The following is a 16,231-nucleotide window of genomic DNA, read 5'->3' as shown; positions in this document are numbered from 1 at the left end:
CCGGCCCTCTAGTGACGGACTCGGTGAATAAAGAAAGTCATCATATACATATACCGTACCCGGCCCTCTAGTAAGGGACTCAGTGAATTAAAGTCGTGTACACGTATACCGTACCCAGCCCTTTAGTAAGGGACTCGGTGAATAATGTAGTGATACTATGCACGATAACATACCCGGCTCGGGACTCGGTGAAGATGTAACAACAGTATGCACGAGCAGAGTAGTGAGTAATCATATGCATATAAATCATCTTTTCAGACTCAATAAATAAGTAGACTAATCAACGCTCGAGTATCAGGATGATAGTCATATTCAATGCTCTTTGAATATCATTATGAACTATATCAAATAAAGTCTCAGGGATCATGGACGGGTATCCAATCAATACGAGACAGCTTATGAAAGTTAAGGACATTAGTCATTATAGAGCCTTTAGGAATAGAAACTTGTACATACGATTACATTATCCAACATATAGGAAGTTCGAGGGCAATAGCGTAACTACTTTAAAAGCTCTAACATCAAGAAGTGAATAGGAATCATGAATCATATTCGGAACTTATGAATGGAATTACCCCAAAGCTCATGTCATTCATCACTTACGTCTAGGATATGCCAAAAGAAAGAAGGGATAAGCTTTACATACCTGTCAGCGACTATTCGTGAATCCTTTTCGCCTCGTCGCTCTTTTAGCCTATTTATATAAAAGTAACGTTATCGTTACCAACTACATTTTCTAGTTCGCAAATCTATAGTTCATTCTTTTATAGGACTTACATTTCAGTTTATATATTCTCGTTTAGGGTTTTCTATTATCTAAAAATTTAGCGAAAATTCGGCAGCACTTCCCGTATATGTTCACCTATCCCAAATTTCCAATTGCTCTCCTGTTGACACATAAATACCAACAACAATATATGGATACAATTATATTTCCAATTCCTTCAATTCAACAAGAACAACAACATGTTCACAAACAACACTACTTTAATTTCAACTATCTCATTTCTTCATTCTTTTGCCATATCGTTCATGATAACAACAACCATATTGTTACTTAAATATCAACTCACCACCTTTAATCAAAATATCCTCATTGCACGGCTCATTTCATACCCCAACATCTACATACGTAATCTTTTATATCCAACACATATTTATCAAGTTTTACAAGTCTATATTATCTTCAAACCATGTAGAAAAAGATTAAATCTTACCTTAGAGGCAAACCTTATTATCAACGTGTACTTCTTGCAAGAACAACCATGGTCGTGAGTTGCCATGGCTGCCACGATCTTCATCCTTCTTTCCTCCATTTGATCTTGAAACCTTAACTTAGCCTTGTAGGAGGGGGATGAGGAAGCTGGTCGAGAGTCACCTTGGTGGCTGCCATGGCCGTGGCTTCCTTTTTCTCTCCCTAGCCTAAGAATTCTTTTCCTAGTTGAATTGTTTTCTTCAAGTGAATAATGAGCACATTAGTCATCAACTCTAGATTTTATATGCTCTCTATTAAGTGGACATGTGTCCATATTTGTGACATGTGTCCAATTGTGACATGTGTCCACATTTGTGACATGTGTCCACTTCTTATTAAATCGCCAATCGAATTCCGCCATGTGTCGCGGGGCCCACTTAGCGGTTTAATTACCTTAATTAATCATTACTCCCCACTTATTAATATACTCATAATTAATTATCTCCTAATATCCAATGATATTTTATACCAAGTAAAATTTATAAACAATATTTTTTTGATAATCAAAGTTGAAAATTAAAAACTCTCATCTCGTGTCCAAAAAAAATAATTCCGCCTTTAACTTGAGTCGATTTTCTTGCGGATAATTTGACGTGTAAATGTACGGGGTATAACATCCTTCCCCCCTTTAGAACATTCATCCTCGAATGTTGAACTAATTTTTAATTTCCAATACTTTCTCAAGTGTCCTCTTAGTTAATTATGTTCATCACATACTTCTCCTGTTTGTCGACTCGCTTTAATCCATTATAACGCACTCCAAGTCCTTACGTAGTCATTCCTATAATATTCCCTCTTCTTATTGCTTCCCGAGGTAATAATTACATGCCTTTGTCTTTATTCTTCCCGTTATTTCATAGTTGGTTATCAGTTGTATTTCGAGCTGTTCTGCTGAAGTGTTACTGTCTTTCTTATCTGCATGCTGCTCAGTTGTACCGTCATTGATTGACTCGGACGTGTACGCATGGTGCATGTAGTCATGATTCGACTCTTTCTTCTTCTATTGTTATTCAATTAAGATAATGTATCGTTCACTCCACTTAAACTCCTTATCTTTAAACAAGATTTCGTGACGTACGGACATCCTCCATTGATTCATTAGACTTTAATATCCCTGGAGGATCACATGTCTCTGGTATCCCGTGGACCCTCGCAGGTTGTACGAGTAAAACGAAATTTTCCAGAGGGTAACATTTTTGTATCCCATTATCCTTGCTTTACTCCGCTGTGACTGTCCGTATTCTGAAATCTTCAGCATCATAGGTCACTTTCTGACTTTCTTTGAAAGGTCTTTTAGTATCGTTTGCTTTTATTTCTTGGTCTCGATCTTTAGGATTGGCTATCAAATAGCACTAGGGTCCCCTCATACTATAACTTTATGTCATCTCGTAACCAGGAACCTGCTTGTTCCGATCGTCTCAGTTGAACCATTTCATAATTTCCTTTACTCTAACTGGCCATACTTTAGGCAATTTCCTCGTGTCGTTTCTCTATTTTTGACTCAAATTCTTCTATTGCCTCCTTTCTCAAATTTTCTCTTAGCCCTTCTATCAAATATCTTATTTCCATCTTTACACAAGTATGTGTGGTGTTCAAATCAACCCAGTAAATACCTTAGCGTTACCCCGCTAATCTTTATGTAGACCCTATATTCTTCTCTTATATCCTTCAATTGATATCAAGGCTCAACTATGGCTTTTGCCCTTAGTACTAATTATATCTCTATAGTTTCGTCTCAACCTATCTTACACCTTTCTTCGATGTATCCGAAATATCGCAATCACATTGTTGTTACTGAATTCTTACTCTTCTTATCAAGTGTTCACTTGGCCTCGTTTTTTAGTATACAAGTATTCGTAGGTTGCATAACTATTCCTGTACAATTCGTACACAGTGCATCCAATCTTAGTCATAGTCTTTCCTTCTCCTGGTGTATTCTGCTCTACATATCTTATTGTACTAAAACTTACTTGCTGTCTATTTCGCCATCCTCTTTCCCCTTTCTCTATTCACTATTTGACTTTCTCATATCCTACTATAGGAGAGATTTCCTATTCTTTCTCCTTTGCTACTTATGTGTGGCAATATCATTAGCCAATAACTCCGTTGTCAACATCTTAATCTGTAATCCAGTATAGCCTTGCTATCTTTTATAATTTCCCTTTAAGTTACTTGTTACCATTCTCTCGTCATATTCTTCCTTTTTTATAAGCATCCACCTTCTGATGTCAGATTATCCAAGGCCTTTACTAATGATTCTCAGCACTGTCTCAAATACTATCTTGACTACTTGTTCGTTTTATCGCTAGCCCTCAGATCTTACCAACTTATTCCAGCATAAGGTTTGACTTGAGATTTGAGCATCCATATTAAACGTGTTGCAGTGCCAGTTGATTTCATCTTACACTTGCATTTCTCTCAATCACTTCCTCCATTTTGGGTGTACTTGCATCATTATCTATTTATATTCCACTCTACGTCTCCATTTCAGATTTAAAATTCCTACGATTCTTTTTCCATACATTTGGTATACTGTGCCATATCCATGTCTTTCTTTATACCATCTATAACTTAGATTACCCATGTACGAACCCTTAACATAATCACGAGGTGATGAGAACTCTCGATATATAGTACAACATCTAATCTGATGGTTAGTACTCGAGTATTGTAATTAGTGTAGTAATTTATCCAAATCCACATTCCATTCATTCCAAGCAGTAATTAGCTAGTACTTATAGTCATTTCAAATTCTCCATTTGGTAGCACTTATATTCTAACGATAAGTGTCCCAAGCTTTCCTATAATACCATCTTTATCCCAATGGATATCATTTGTTTCTTCTAATAAATTCACAATACCTCAGTTGTTTCGCAAATCCACAACCCTTGTCCTTTAAGGATTTTACTATTTTCGAGGTGAGGTCACATACACGTAGCACCCCTTTATGCCTTATGCTCTTTCACCCCTGTTGTATACCCAACGCTAACTTTTAACTTACTCAAAATCGTATTAATTTCGTCTTAATAGTGGCCTTGTCATATCACCTTCGAGTCATACTACGCCTTAAGTTCGTAACTATATATTTCCCTTTTGTCCTATACTCATACTCAATTAGTTACGTCTGTCTTGAGTGCTGCCTTTAGTGTTCCATTTATTTTTTCCCAGTCTATGTCCACCTTTTATTTTGCGCACGAGGAATTTCATGCTACTCTTATCTCCTTCGGAAAACATTATTTCTGCATAACCTCTTTTATCATTCTCAAAACATATTCTGTTCATCCCTATTTGTTCTTATCATCCCAGTTATTTCTGGCATTTATTCTGTCTTGTTGCTCATCTTCCTTCAGGTTGGTCTTTCACGATTTTGTCACTTGTATTACTCGTTTTCCACGCTATGTATGTCATAACACATCACTATACTATAACCCCACTCGCTTTTTTCTTATCTTCTTCTTCCAATTAACTCCTTCTCTTACTGTGCTCACTTTCACTTTCGTTACCATTTGATTTTTATTCTGAACTTTCCCTATAGAACTTTGTAAGTCTTTATTATTCATTCTACATTTGCTATTCCGTTTCACACTAGTCACATTGTATTGTTTAGTTACTTCCTTGCTAGGCTTTACTCATTTCTAGAGCAATCCTTATGGTATTCACATCACCTCCTATTCGTAATCCATCCTATAATGTAACACTTCTTAATCTTATTCACGATTCTTACTATGTTTTAATTACACTCTGTGGACTAGGCGTACTTAACCTTTCACCTTTTCTGATCGATCTTACCCTTAGTATCTCACAAGCTGCCTTATCAATATCTGTATGACTTGTCATAATTCTTCCTCCTCTATACTTTTATCCCAATCATATTATTACTCCTTTTAACTGTAAACTCGTCGTAATTTATCCCTATTTGTTGGTTCACTCTCTACCTCCATAAAATGTTCCGTTACGATCGCCACCTTTTTCTAAATCATCCCTTAGTATCACAAGTCCTTCTGGATTATCCTAATATTTCAGCAACAGCATATGTCATACATAATCCTAGGCAGCCCACAAGTTTATGTTTTCCTTCCACAGATTCCATCTCCAATTAGTTGATTAATGAACTAATAAAAGGTTACTATGAAGCATTCTCCAACCACCAGCAGAAGAAGACTAGAATCCGACAAGCACCACAGAACTTTTTAGTGCTTGATTCACATAGTTTACCTCCATATTTGTTCTTGGGTCGTGAGAGAACTATTTAGTTCACAAACTACTTGTTGTATGCCTTGTACTCTTCCAATAAAGTTAAACTTAATCGTTGGACATTTTTGCCCTACAACATGAGCCTTTTTCTAAGGCAAAATGTGGTTAGAACGTATTCTGGTCTGTTCAAATGAACTGCGAATTCGCTGCTCATATACGCTTCTTCAAAACAAGGTCTTCAAAATAAGAATGATGCCTCTTATGGCTGACGTGGGTGTATTTCTTAAGGCTTTAACCCAGCATAACAATTTACCCTATCAGTATCAATTTTCAAGACATGTTATGAACTTATATCTCATTCTTTTCTTTTTCCTATTTCTGGGAAAATTTGGGCAGAGTTTCCTCTGTACTTCTTACTATCCCAGAACCTGCACGCAGGAAGTACCAACAATGCCTCACAGGGCCAACATATATACGCATATATCATATCATATCGTAGCCACACAGGGCTCCCAATTTCAAATAAGCGGTATAAAGGTGTCGGAATTTACCTCACATATCGCACCTCGAGACGTACCAGATTCCTTAACGATCCATCCTGCTATACCTTCCTATCTACCTTCTCTTTATTTTTTTCCAACTTTACATCTCAATCATATTTCAATATTCTTACCTGTATACTGTGTAACTTGCAATATCATCAGTCGCTTTCTTCTGTCAATGTCGTTCTTCAGTTGAAATCAAAGGTTAGTATAAGGAATTTCATTTCCTATGACTGGGCTCTATCGCACGATCTCAGATACGAAAGAAATGTAAAATCATAAATTCCCTGTAGCTTCCTATTTATAGATGTAGTGCACAACACACCGATAAACAAGACTCTACTAGACACGATCTGTTAGCTATATGATCAGTCCACAACCAAACATAATATGGAACCCATAGGACCAACACATAGTCTCAAAACTGTCGCACAAATATATATATATAGCAACCTGTCTCCTGAGGAGTCACAACTATTCCCGTAATATATATATATACGCAAGCCGACGAGGCTGCCACTGTGAGTGGGAACGTCCCAAAACATAAGTCATACTAACACAGCTGGACAACATATATACATATAACCCACACATGTCTACAGATCTCTAAGAGTAGCAACAGTAGCATATGACGGGACAGGGCCCCGCCGTACCCCTGGACAAAACACATATATACAACAAAAGGTTTTGTACCAAAGATCTGGGCTCCGGAACAATGGAGCTCTCCAAAAATAGCTGAGTAGGAGTCCTATGCTGAGGGGTCACCAACCGGTTATCTGTACCTGCGGGCATGAAACGCATCCCCCCGAGGAAAGGGGGGTCAGTACGAAATATGTACTGAGTATATAAAGTATGAAATACAGTAAAAAAGATCATAACTGAAATAGAGATTCCATGAGACAAGTATGATAATCAAGAAATCACTGTACCTGTGCCTTACGAAACCAAATCGTACATATCATTATCATATACCGTACCCGGCCCATTATGGGACTTGGTGCCATAATCATATCATTATATTATCATATAATCATATACATATATATACCGTACCCGACCCTCTATTGAGGGACTCGGTGAATAAAGTCATCGTATGCCATCATATCATCATATACATATACCATACCCGGCCCTCTAGTAAGGGACTCGGTGAATTACAGTCGTGTACACGTATACCGTACCCGGCCCATCATGGGACTCGGTGTCATAATCATATCATCATATCATCATATACCATACCCGTCCCATCATGGGACTCGGTGTAATAATCATATCATCATATACCATACCCGGCCCTTTAGTAAGGGACTCAGTGAATAATGCAGTGATACTGTGCACGATAACATACCCGGCCCGGGACTCGGTGAAGATGTAACAACAATATGCACGAGCAGAGTAGTGAGTAATCATATGCATATAAATCATCTTTTCAGACTCAATAAATAAGTAGACTAATCAACGCTCGAGTATCAGGATGATAGTCATATTCAGTGCTCTTTGAATATCATTATGAACTATATGAAATAAAGTCTCAGGGATCATGGACGGGTATCAAATCAATACGAGATAGCTTATGAAAGTTAAGGACATTAGTCATTATAGAGCCTTTAGGAATAAAAAATTGTACATACGATTATATTATCCAACATATAGAAAGTTCGAGGGCAGTAGCTTAACTACTTTAAAAGCTCTAACATCAAGAAGTGAATAGGAATCATGAATCATATTCAGAACTTATGAATGGAATTACCCCAAAGCTCATGACATTCATCACTTACGTCTAGGATATGCCAAAATAGAGAAGGGATAGGCTTTACATACCTGTCAGTGACTATTCGTGAATCCTTTTCACCTCGTCGCTCTTTTAGCCTATTTATATAAAAGTAACGTTATCGTTAGCAACTGCATTTTCGAGTTCGCAAATCTATAGTTCATTCTTTTATAGGACTTACATTTCAATTTATATATTCTCGTTTAGGGTTTTCTATTATCTAAAAATTTAGCTAAAATTCGGCAGCACTTCCCCTATATGTTCACCTATCCCAAATTTCCAATTGCTCTCCTGTTGACACAGAAATACCAACAACAATATATGGATACAATTATATTTCCTATTCCTTCAATTCAATAAGAACAACAACATGTTCACAAACAACACTACTTTAATTTCAACTATCTCATTTCTTCATTCTTTTGCCATACCGTTCATGATAACATCAACCATATTGTTACTTAAAAATCAACTCACCACCTTTAATCAAAATAGCCTCATTGCACGGCTCATTTCATACCCCAACATCTACATACATAATCTTTTATATCCAACACATATTTATCAAGTTTTACAAGTCTAAATTATCTTCAAACCATGTATAAAAAGATTAAATCTTACCGTAGAGGAAAACCTTATTATCAACGTGTACTTCTTGCAAGAACAACCATGGCCGTGAGTTGCCATGGCTGCCACGATCTTCATCCTTCTCTCCTCCATTTGATCTTGAAACCTTAATTTAGCCGTGTAGGAGGGGGAGGAGGAAGCTGGCCGAGAGTCACCTTGGTGGTTGCCATGGCCGTGGTTTCCTTTTTCTCTCCCTAGCCTAAGAATTCTTTTCCTAGTTGAATTGTTTTCTTCAAGTGAACAATGAGCAGATTAGTCATCAACTCTAGATTTTATATGCTCTCTATTAAGTGGACATGTGTCCACATTTGTAACATGTGTCCAATTGTGACATGTGTCCACATTTGTGACATGTGTCCACTTCTTATTAAATCGCCAATCGAATTCCTCCATGTGTCGCGGGGCCCACTTAGCGGTTTAATTACCTTAATTAATCATTACTCCCCACTTATTAATATAGTCATAATTAATTATCTCCTAATCTCCAATGATATTTTATACCAAGTAAAATTTATAAACAATTTTTTTTTTGATAATCAAAGTTGAAAATTAAAAACTCTCATCTCGTGTCCAAAAAAAATAATTCCGCCTTTAGCTTAAGTCGATTTGCTTGCGGATAATTTGACGTGTAAATGTACGGGGTATAACACTTTCCTTCTCCTGGTTCATTCTGCTTTACATATCTCATCCGTACAAATACTCGCTCGTAGCCTATCTTGTCATAGTTCTTTCCCTTCCTTTATTCACCCTTTGATTTTCTCACATCCTACTATAGGAGATTTTCTATCCCTTCTCCTTTGCTACTTGTAAGTCGAAATATCATTAGCAATCAACTCTATTGCCAACATCTTAGCCTCTAATCCAGTATAGCATTGCTATACTTTATAAATATCTCTTAAGTTACTCATAACCATTCTCTTGTCATATTCTTTCTCTTTGTAAGCACCCACTTCCTAATGTCATATCATTCAAGATCTTTACAAATAATTCTGAGCACGTCTCAAATACCATCCTGACTTCTATCCCTTTATTGGTGGCTTTTAGATCTTACTAACTTGTTTCAGCAAGGGATCTCACTTGAATCCTAAGCATCCATATCAAATATATTGCAGTGTCAATTGTTTCCATCTTACACATGCATTTCTCTCACCCGCTTCCCCCCTTAAGGGTGTACCTATACCATTATCTGTTTATATTCTGCTCTATGTCCCTATTTCCAATCTCAAATTCATCTGATCCTTTTTCCAATTCACTTGGTATATTGTACCATATCCATGTCTTTTCTTTATAATTTATAACTTTGATTATCCACGTACGAAACCTTAACAAAATCACGAAGTGACGAGAACCTTTCTATATATAGTACAAAATCTCCTCTGATTACCTGTACTCGAGTAATGCAACCAATGTAGCAACTCATCCAAGGCCACATTCCACTTACTTCAATCAATAATTAATTAGTACTTGTAGTCGTTCCAAATTCTCAATTAGGTAGCACTTATATTCTGATGATAAGTGTCCAAAGTTCTCTCGTACCATTATCTTTATCCCAACCTATATCATCTGATTCCTTTAATAAATTTAAAATACATCATTTGTTCCTCAAGCCTATAGTCTTTGTCCCTCAAGGATTCCACTGTTTCCAAGGTGAAGTCATTTACACGCAGTACGCCTTTATGCCTTATGCTCTTTTACCCTTGTTGTGTACCCAGTACCGACTTCTAACTTACTCAAAATCATATCAAGTTCATCTTAATGATAGTATTAATTTATCACCATGTCGTCGTACTACAACTTTAAGTTCGTAGCTATATATTTCCCTTTTTATTTTATACTCGTACTCAATTAATTACGTCTATCTTGGGTGCTTCCTTTAGAATTCCCTTACCATTTCTCCAGTCTATGTCCATCTTTTATTCTGTGCACGAGGAATCTTATGCTACCTCTGTATCCTTCGAAAAACATTACTTCTGCATAACCCCTTTGTTATATCCCGTATTTTGTACATTCGGATGTTTCAAGGTAGTCGTGGTAAGTTAAGGGCAAGACTATTTTCCAAAATTATTTTAATATACAAGTTGGTTATTAGTGTGAAAATATTGAGAAAGGCTATGGGTAAAAAGGGAAATTCACAAGAAGGTTCATGGTAATATTGAGGAAGGCTAGGGGCAAAAAGGGAATTTCACAAAACCTTCAAGAAGGTTCATGAAGCCCCTTGGCCGTGTGGTGTATATGTGTGGGTCCCACCCATGGCTTGGCCAATTAACTCAAGCCATGAGTGGGGGCATGTGTCCACCCTTGTATGGGCTATGCATATATATATATATATATATATATATGAGAGCTTACATAGCAAGACATACTCTTCATCTTCCAACATAAGAAACTTTAAGGAAAAAAAAATAGAGGGCATTCAGCCATGCCTAGCCGAATTTGGTGTCCATGGAATTGATCAAGAAAAATTATTTTCTTCTAGCAATTCAACCAATTGGAAGGTCCTCTTTAACGTGAGCTAGTTGTTGGAGTCAACAAACCATTCGTTTTTACCATTTGCAACCCTAGCCGAGTGGTGGAATCAAGGATAAAGGTAAGGTTTAATCTTCCCTTTCATGTGTTATGGATGATTTGTGCATGTTGTAGCATGTAGAAATGGATGAAATTCATGAAATATTCATGTGGAGGTTGTGGCCGAATAAGGGTGTGTTGCTAAGAAAAGATGAATTGATTCTATTTAGTAGTTTGATTGTTGTTGTTGTGAATTCCATAATAAAAATGAAGGTTTGATGGTTTGAAATGAAGTTGTAGTCATTGTGGGATTGTTAAAGAAGTTAATGTGACATTAGTACGGATTCTTATATTTGTATGAATAATGTCGTTAACGTGAGAATTGTAGGTGTAGTTCATGAATTTGAAAGAAGAAAATGTGTTATTGTTCTTGTTGACTTTGGAAGGTTTCGGGTGAAGTGGTATGTTGGTTGGGTTGTTTTGAATATTGTGTGAATTGTTTGAAGTGTTCTTGAATCATGTTAGAAGGATTTCGGATTAACACTTGAATGTGAGATCATTGGTGTTAGCTTGACTGTATATGGTCGATTCGAATGTAAATGGGATGTTGTCGAATTATGTAGAAAAGAGTTACTAACGTTAGAATGCATTTTGAATTGATTGTTGATGTTGTTGGTGTGATTGTTGGGATTGTTGTTGATGATTTGGCCGAGTTGAATTCTCGGGGTTGGTTGAATTTATAGGGGAAATGCAGCCGAAATTTCGGCAGATTATAAATGAATTTATTTGAAAGACTAAGGCAAGTGTATGACGACGAATCTAATGATTGTGTAAATCCTTTTGAATGTAGACTAGCGAGCTTGGACAAATAAGCGTTGGAACAGGTATGTAAGGCTTACCCTTTCTTTCTTTTGGCATGATCCATGTGAAACGAACAGAAAATGTATATGTATGATTTCAAAGAAACTCCTATTCTTAGAGCCACTAGGATGGCTAATGTTCTTGACTTCCAAAAACTGTTTTGCTATGTCTTGACACATGTGTGTGACTCCAAAAGTTCTATTTTGATTTGATCCATAACGATATTCGAAAGGTACTTGATATGACTATTTCTTTGATCTTCCAAAGATAGCTTCTAAAACGTTCATAGAGGTTTCTGTACTAAAATGTCCATAACTTTCTTATAGTAACTCGGATTGACCCGAAACGTGTTTGTGATCCTTCGAGTGTCGGCTAGCGTACCTATTTATCGAGTCCTGAAAATTGATTTATGCGCATACAGTTTCTCACCACTCTGCTCGTGCATGCCTCAAGGTATCTTTCACTGAGTCCCGGGCCAGGATATGTTATCGTGCGTATTCCACTGCATTGTTCACCGAGTCCCTCATTAGAGGGCCGGGTACGGTATATGTATATGATGACATGATTATGGCACCGAGTCCCAAGATGGGCCGGGTACGGTATGACTTCATTCACCGAGTCCCTCACTAGAGGGCCGGGTACGGTATATATATTTATATATATGCATGCATGATGATATCATAATGTGATGACATGATTTTATCCATCGAGTCCCATAATGGGCCGGGTACGGTATATGATAATGTATGCATGATTTTCATTTCAAAAGGCAAGTGCATTGATGCTTTTAAAAGTCATATTTGTTTCTGGTAAATCTCCGTTTTGTTATGATCCTCTTTATTGTATTTCATACCTTACATGCTCAGTACATATTCCGTACTGACCCCCTTTCTTCGGGGGCTGCGTTTCATGCCACGCAGGTACACCCAGATGAGTAGAAGACTTTCCTAGAAGGTGTTCCAGCGGGATTGGCGAGCTCCACTTCCTTCCGGAGTGTTGCCGAGTCAGAGTATATATGTTATGATTTCTGATTGATGTTAGAGACTTTGCAGACAGAGTCACGTATGTGGGTTGTCAGTCTTGTAAGCAGCTCCGTAGGCCGATGCACCATTATGCATTATGTTACAGATTCCATATGATAACAGATTTTACTTGGCTTAAGAACGATGAAAAGAATGATTCTTGAAGCCTTAACTATATATTTCATTCTTATTTGATTTAAGAGTCCAAAACTATTATGTGTATAGTAAGAGTTAGCGGGTTCGCTCGGCCCTAAGTAAGGGTCGGGTGCCCATCACACCCTAGCGAGATTAGGGTGTGACACCCTTTCTCATTTTCAAAACGTATTCTGCTCATCCCTGTTTGTTCTTATCATACCAGACATTTTCTAGCACTCATTCTACCTCGTTGCTCATCTTTCTATAGTTTGGTCCTTCACAATCCCGTCACTTATTTTACTCGTGTTCTCGGCTATACATGTCATATCTTATTACTACACTGTTGTCTCGTTTTCTTCTTATTTCCTTCTTTCAATTAACTCCTTCTTTTCTTGTGCTCGCTATCATTTCCGTTATCACATAATCTTTATTCTGAACTTTCCCTATAGAAGAATTTTATAAGTCTTTCTTATTCGTTCTATAGCTCGCCTTTATACTTTAGTCACATAGATCGCGTCATATCTTTTAGTCACTTCCTCACCAGGCTTTACTCATTTTCATAACAATCCTTATTATATTCACATTATATCCCGTTCGTAATCAATCCTATAGTGTAACACTTCTTAACCTTTTACCCTTTCTGGTCAACCTTATCCTTAATACCTCACAAGCTGTCTTATCAATACATTTATATTCGTCACAATTCTTCTTCCTCTGTACTCTTGTCTCAATCATACTATTACTTCTTCTAACTTTAAACTCGTCGTAATTTATCGCTGCTTGTCAATTCAGTTGATACCTCAATATAAGATTTGCCAACCTTTTCTAAATTATCTCTTATTATCACAAGCCCTTCCAAATTATCCTAGCATTTCTTTTTACCATATCGATATCGACCTCATAATTACTATTACCATCAATTCAACAGTTAACTTATTTCTCAAAGTCAGCCGTACTCGTAACTTAGTCAAATCCTATCATTACTGTTGACACGACCTTTCAAAACATTTTACGAACTTATATCTCATTCTCTTTTTATTTCTAGGAAATTTTTTGTAGAGTTTCCTCTGTATTTCTTACTATCCCAAAACCTGCACGCAGGAAATACCAACAATGCCTCACAGGGCCAACATATATATATCATATCATAGCCACACAGGGCTCCCAATATCAACAACAGTATGAAAGTGATGAACTTACCTCATATGTCCAGCTCAAATTGTATTTGTTATACTTTTCTGTTTACTTTCCCTTTCAATCTTTAAATGCAGGTTTCAATCATACCTGCAACATTCATGCCATATCTGACATATACCCATAAACAAGACTCTACTAGACACGACTTTGCAGACAATCCCTAGGATGAACTGCTCTGATACCACTTTGTCACACCCCAATCTCATGAGGGCATGATGGGCACCCAACTCTTACTTAGAGCTGAGCGAACCCTCTGGCATTTAAATAATGAAACTAAACATATAATAACGTACTTTTAGTCAAACCAAAGAAATTTGCGAATGATACTCAATTAATCAAAAACCGATTAAGTCAAGCTGACATATCGTCCTACACGGTCGCTTTACTCAACGCATGACATCTTAACATACTAACCACAGGACACTGTCTGCAAAGTCTCTAGGAGTAAACATGTTACACCTTGGAAAACATCCCCGTTAATGTACAGTGAATAGGCTAGCAAGGAACACGAGGTATATGATGATTTGGATAAGTAAGAAATAGCATTTGACTATCTTAATCGAGATTCAAAGACATTTGACTAAAAGGAAGAAGTTTTCAAAGAAAGTAAAGCATATGTTATGTGTCGGGTAGGAATTATGGATGACGAGTTAATGATGGCATAATGATGTCTTAGTGTCACACCCTTATCTTGATAGGGCATGATGGGCACCCGACCCCATACTCAGAGCCGAGTGAACCCCATTAGTTCTCGTTATGTTCATAACCTCACTGGACTCTTAAGTTACGAAATGAAATGCATAATGAAAACTTGTCCAAACCATTCTTTTTGTCGTTCTCAAATCAAGTAAGATCTGTAGTCATATGGAATTTGTAACAGAATGCATAATGGTACGTCGGCTTGCAGAGCCGCTTACAAGATTGACATCTGGAACATCTCCTAGCAACATCCTCTACTCATCTGTATACACCTGCGTGGCATGAAACGCAGCCCCCGAAGAAACGGGGGTCAGTACGGAATATGTACTGAGCATGTAAGGCATGAAATGCAATTAGGTAGAGCATAACTGAAATAGAGATTCCAGGAGACAAGTATGATAATCAAGAAATCGCTGTACCTGTGTGTAACGAAACAAAATCATGCATATCATTATCATATACCATACCCGGCCCATTATGGGACTCGGTGGATAAAATCATGTAATCATGTTAGCATACTATCATATCATCATGTATATATATACCGTACCCGGCCCTCTAGTGAGGGACTCGGTGAATAAAGTCATCATATGCCCTCCTGGCTGCCATAACATATCATCATCTCATCATATCATCATATCATCATGTCATCATATATATATATATATACCATACCAGGCCCTCTAGAGAGGGACTCGGTGAATAATGCAGTGACACTGTGCACGATAACATACCCGGCCCGGGACTCGGTGCAAGATGTAACAACAGTATGCACGAGCAGAGTAGTGAGAAACCATATGCATATAAATCAATTTTTGGACTCAATAGATAAGTACGCTAATCGACACTTGAAGGATCATAAACACGTTTCGAGTCGATCTGAGTTAGCGTAAGAAAGTTATGGACATTATTCACTACAGAAACCTTTACGAACGTTACAGAGCAATCTGAGACCGCCTATGAAAGTTAGGGACATTAATCCTTATAGAACCCTTTTAGGAACAGGGACTCTTTATGCTTTGCTCGCTATTCAATCATACAACAGACTCGACTATACCAAGTATGCTCGTGTCAAGGAGTGAATAAGAATTGTAAACAAGCTCGGAATTAAAGAATAGAGTTACCCCAAGATGCGTGTCATACTTACTTAGCTCTAGGACATGCCAAAAGAAAGAAAGGGTAAGCCTTACATACCTTGCCCGCTTCCTAAGCTAATCCGAACTTAAGTCTCGGCTTTCCCAATATCTACAACAACGTTAGAAGATATCAAACATTAGCTATAGGTATTTAGGAATCCGATTCCAAGCTAGCAATTCACCTACAGAAATTTGGGCAGCATTTCCCCTATAATTTCAACCAACCCCAAGAATTCAACTCGGCCAAATCATCAACAACAATTCCAACAACCACATTAACAACTTCA

This window comes from Lycium barbarum, chromosome 8 (genome assembly GCF_019175385.1).
Source record: "Lycium barbarum isolate Lr01 chromosome 8, ASM1917538v2, whole genome shotgun sequence".
Lineage (NCBI taxonomy): Eukaryota > Viridiplantae > Streptophyta > Magnoliopsida > Solanales > Solanaceae > Lycium > Lycium barbarum.
This window is presented reverse-complemented; position numbering follows the sequence as displayed.